Genomic DNA, 5,227 nt, shown 5'->3' with positions numbered 1-5,227 from the left:
TTATGGCACACTCTCCTGGGATGGTATAGCCGGGTTCTCTTTTTATGCTCTCACTGCATGATATTAAAATGTGGCCTGGGCTGAATTTTCATCTGGAACTTGGGATGCTCTTCCCAGCAACTTGATCTCGTTGGCTGAATTCAATTATTTACCATTATGGAACTGAGGTTCCCCACTTTTTTGTGGGGATTACTCTCAGATCTCAGACATTTCCCTGGGGATCTAGCTATGTGGTTCCTCCGTATTGCAATCCACTACACAGCTGTTTTCTTTTCCAGATCAGGAGTAGATACCTCTCTCTAAGCTTCAAATTTTTTCTTTTTCTTTTTTAATTTTATTTATTTTTATGTTGATCTTGGCAACATTTGATGATCTCTGATTTCTTTTTTTCAATTTTATTTTTTTTAATTATTATTTGACAGGTAGTTATAGACAGTGAGAGAGAGAGAGAGAGAGAGAAAGGTCTTCCTTCCATTGGTTTACTCCCCAAATGTCCGCTACTGCTGGTGCTGCTCCGATCCGAAGCCAGGATCCAGGTGCTTTTCCTGGTCTCCCATGCGAGTGAAGGGGCCCAAGCACCTGGGCCATCCTCCACTGCCCTCCCGGGCCACAGCAGAGAGCTGGACTGGAAGAGGAGCAACCGGAACTAAAACCCGGTGCCCATATGGGATGCCAGCACTGCAGATGGAGGATTAATCAAGTGAGCCATGGCGCCGGCCCCCAAACTTTTTTTCTTTTTTCTTTTTTTACTGATTGTTTAGACCCACACAGAATAAATTTCCTTTTGACTAACTCGTGGTTAATTTGTGAATAATCTGATCACAGGAATGATTACCTAGAATATTCACTAGTACCCCTCAGAATCAAAAGAAGGAGATTGTTTATGGCGTCAGTAATCTCCCTAGGCTCTAGTCATGAGTTGCCAAGGCTATGGAAGCCTTTTGAGTTCGCCGACTTTGATTTTATTTAGACAAGGTCATAGTCAAAGTGGAAGTTCTCTCCTCCCTTCAGAGTGGGGGCCATCTTCAAAACTCACTTTTGTTCTATTTGCTTTCCCCTTATTTTAATTCTTAAGTAAACTTACTCTTTCTGGTGAGATTTTTAAGGAAATTCTAATAGCTAGAATCCTTCCTTTCCTGCATGATTAAAAAAAAAAACAGAAAATAAACAAAAGAGCCAACATATGCAAAAACAAAATATTACACTCATGAGTATTGCTGATCAACTTAAAGGTGAAGAATATAGCTTACAGACAGAACCAAGTGGGCTTGTTAAATTCTCTGGCCACTTAACATAGAGTTTGGAGCTGCCTTTTCAGGGTCAAGTTTTAGTTTAGGAAAGGTCATTGGTTCAGAGAGGAGAAGGAAAAAGAGGCCAAATGCCATGCTTTACAGCTTCACATAGATTAACTGCACCCGAAACTAAGGAGAATTGCTCAGTCACAAGGAACTTGAATCATCACCCCAAATGAGAGAAATGATTTTGGGACAGAGGCTGAAAAGGTTTAGGGTAAATCCTTAAGGAAAGTGGAGGGTAGAGGTCAGAAGTTCCTCTTTAATCTTTAGTTATGCTTTAGTCTGTTCCTAACTGTCTTTTCCAAATTGAATAATGTGAAAATAATAGCAAATAACTTTCATTGAAAGTGTATTGTTTATTACTGGTTAAATAAGACAAAACTATTAGGGAAATGTTCATGTCAAGGGACATACAAGTCTCAAGTAAGAATGAGCAATCTAAAGTATGATGGCAGCCGTCTAGGACACACTGGAGGGTGGCCAGGGCTTCCGAGGTTGTGCAGGAGAAGCTTCGGGTCCACAGGATGCCAAGGTAGAGGCATCGTCACTGAGGTGATAAATGTTTTGCTCTCCCATCGATGAGCAAGAGAAACAGTGTATGTTCTCTCCATAGAAACTCATTTCCTTAGTCCAAAATGATGCCAGCTTATTACTAAACTGAATCAAAATGACATTGGCAGAAAAGTGATGCGTTTTGCTCTATGCCACACTGTTAACCAGAGGGAAATTTGATTTCTTTGGACTTAGATAGAAAAGGAGGCAAAACACGTAGGAGACTTAGGTCTGCTCATTTCTAATTCTGTCAAATCCTCAGTTTCTTTATCTGTGAAGTAGAAAAAGGATTTTGACCGTTTTACTGGTTTATTGGATGTGCAGAAAGAGTGGCTATATGTGAAAGACTGCTTTAAAAAGAGTTACACAATTATTGTTGTATTATCAGTTATTATTTATGCATTGAAAATGCAATTTCTCAACTTATTCCATAAAGCATTGTTAGTTGAAGGGTGTATCAGCACTCTTTTTGGTCAGGATTTGTTTTTTATTTACATAAAGAGAACAGGTTTCATGTATTTCATATATACAATTTTAAACTCATAATTCTAATTTGCATCCTTCTTCTCTCCTTCCTTCCTCTTCCTCTTCTTTCTTTCTCCCTTCCTTCCTTCCTTCTTTCCTTCCTTCCTCCCTCCCTCCCTCCCTTCCTCCCTTCCTCCCTTCCTCCCTTCCTTCCTTCCTTCCCTCCTTCCCTCCCTCCTTCCCTCCTTCCCTCCTTCCCTCCTTCCCTCCTTCCCTCCCTCCCTCCCTCCCTCCCTCCCTCCCTCCCTCCCCCTCTCTCTCTCTTTCTTTCTTTCTTTCTTTCTTTCTTTCTTTCTTTCTTTCTTTCTTTCTTCCTTTCTTTCTTTCTTTCTTTCTTTCTTTCTTTCTTTCTTTCTTTCTTTCTTCTTTCCTTTTAAGGGGTGTGTCAATTCTTTAGAACATTCATTTAGATCATTTTAAATTCCCACTTGACAAAGAATAAAACATTTTTTCTTGATTTTAATAAGGATTGACAGGATTTTTAAAACATATTTTTATTTATGTTAATTTTATTTAAAAGGCACCGAAAGAGAGAGAGAGAGAGAGAGAGAGACTCTCCAAGTCTCTGAAACAGTCAAGGGAGGGCACATTGAAGCCAGGATCTTAGAATTCCATCGGAGTCTCCCACATGGGTAGCAGGAACTCAAGTACTTGAACCATTACCTGCCACCTTCCAGGATTCATGTTAACAGGAAGTTGGGTCAGAAGTGAAGGGGGTGTGACTTGAGCCAGGCATTCTGATATGTGTTTCCCAGGTGGCAGCTTAAACATTGTGTCAAATGCCCACCACAGAAAGGATGTTCTTAGTGTTCTACCCACACTGCAATTTGGATTTTTTCATTTATTTATTTTCTCTTTTTTGGTTTTAGTAATGCATGTCAGAGTTACCTGCTTACCTCATGCTCCTAAAATCAAGGGAATTTTTTTTTAATTTTGAATTTAAGATGATGACACATGGTAAAGAAGAAATAAAGACAGGTTGAGCCTGAAGGATCCAGGAGGACTTATACCTTATGGAAAAGAAATAAAATTGATCTGCAAAACTCCTGTTGCTATAAAAGTAAATGTTGTCTTTGTAGATTCCCATATTACTAATTATCAAATTTTGGAAAATTGACTCAAATCCCTTAAAAGATGAGTTTGCTTAAATTACTTCCTTCCCATAACATAATTTCAACTCTTGAGTCATAACTCTGGTGATTTCCAAAATGTCAACAGAGTTCAATAATCTTTGATTAGACCAACCTTTCCTGAGCATTTCTGCAAACCAAGGACTGGCCAGAAATATTGTCTGTATGGCAAACACTCTGGAATGTTCACAGAAAAACTTCAGGAAAAGAGAGCAGTGTTGTTGTGTGCCTCGTGGTTCTATCCTTTGAAATGATGACCAAGATAAAGAAATGTGCAAGTCTCCAGGCTGGGCAAGGCCAGAGGCCTGAATACCCTGCCTCTGTAAACCCAATCACTAAGCACCCATTAGAAAAAACAATTAAGGTATAATCAAGGCATTGTGTATTTACTATAGCACACAAAGAAACATAAATAATCTTTGAAAACGGCATTAAACTTGTCCCTTAAGCTAAATTAATCATGTAAATCAAGCATTTGAGTAACTATAATTTTCAAGGTGAATCTCCAAGTTTGTCTCAATTTATTTTACTTTCTTGACTTATGAGTGAGGACTTTATTTTCTTTTTTTAAAAAAACTTTTATTTAGTAGATATAAAGTACCAAAGTACAGTTTATGGATTACAATGGCTTCCCCCCCCCATAACTTCCCACCCACCCACAAACCTCCCATCTCCTGTTCCCTCTCCCATTCCATTCACATCAAGATTCATTTTTGATTGTCTTTATATACAGAAGATCAATTTAGTATATATTAAGTAAAGATTTCATCAGTTAGGCCCCACACGGAACACAAATTGCCAAATACTATTTAAGCACTAGTCATATCATTAATTCACATTGAGCTACACATTAAGGACCAAGATCCTACATGGGGAGTAAGTGCACAGTGACTCCTGTTGTTGACTTAACAAATTGACACTCTTGTTTAAGGTGTCAGCAATCTCCTCAGACCTAGTCAGGAGTTGCCAAGGCCATGGAAGCCTCCTGAGCTCGCCGACTTTGATCTTATTTCGACAGGGTCATAGTCAAAGTGGAGGTTCTCTCCTCCCTTCAGAGAAAGGTACCTCCCTCTTTGATGGCCCATTCTTTCCACTGGGATCTCACTCGCAGAGATCTTTTGTTTAGTTTTTTTTTTTTTTTTTTGCCAGAGTGTCTTGGTTTTCCATGCCTGAAATACTCTCATGGGCTCTTCAGCCAGATCCGATTGCCTCAAGGGCCGATTCCAAGGCCAGAGTGCTGTTTAGGACAACTGCCATTCTATGAGTCTGCTGTGTATCCCACTTCCCATGTTGGATCATCCTCTCCCTTTTTAATTCTGTCAGTTAGTATTAGCACACACTAGTCTTGTTTATGTGATCCCTTTGACTCTTAGACCTATCCTTATGGTCTATTGTGATCTGAAATTGATCACTTGGACTAGTGAGTTGGCATTGGTACGTGCCACTTTGATGGGATAGTATTGGAATCCCCTGGCACATTTCTAACTCCACCATTTGGGGCAAGTCAGCTTAAGCATTTCCCAAATTGTACTTCCCCACCCTCTCTTATTCCCACTCTTATATTTAACAGAGATCACTTTTCAGTGAACTTTAAACACCTAAGAATAATTGTGTGTTAATTACATAGCTCAACCAATGGTATTAAGTAGAACAAACAAAAATACTAAGAGGGATATAGTATTAAATTGTACATCAACATTGATTTTATATCCTGCTGCTTTGCCA

Source organism: Lepus europaeus, chromosome 1 (assembly GCF_033115175.1).
Source record: "Lepus europaeus isolate LE1 chromosome 1, mLepTim1.pri, whole genome shotgun sequence".
NCBI lineage: Eukaryota > Metazoa > Chordata > Mammalia > Lagomorpha > Leporidae > Lepus > Lepus europaeus.
The sequence above is the reverse complement of the archived record's forward strand: the minus strand, read 5'-3'. Positions refer to the sequence as shown.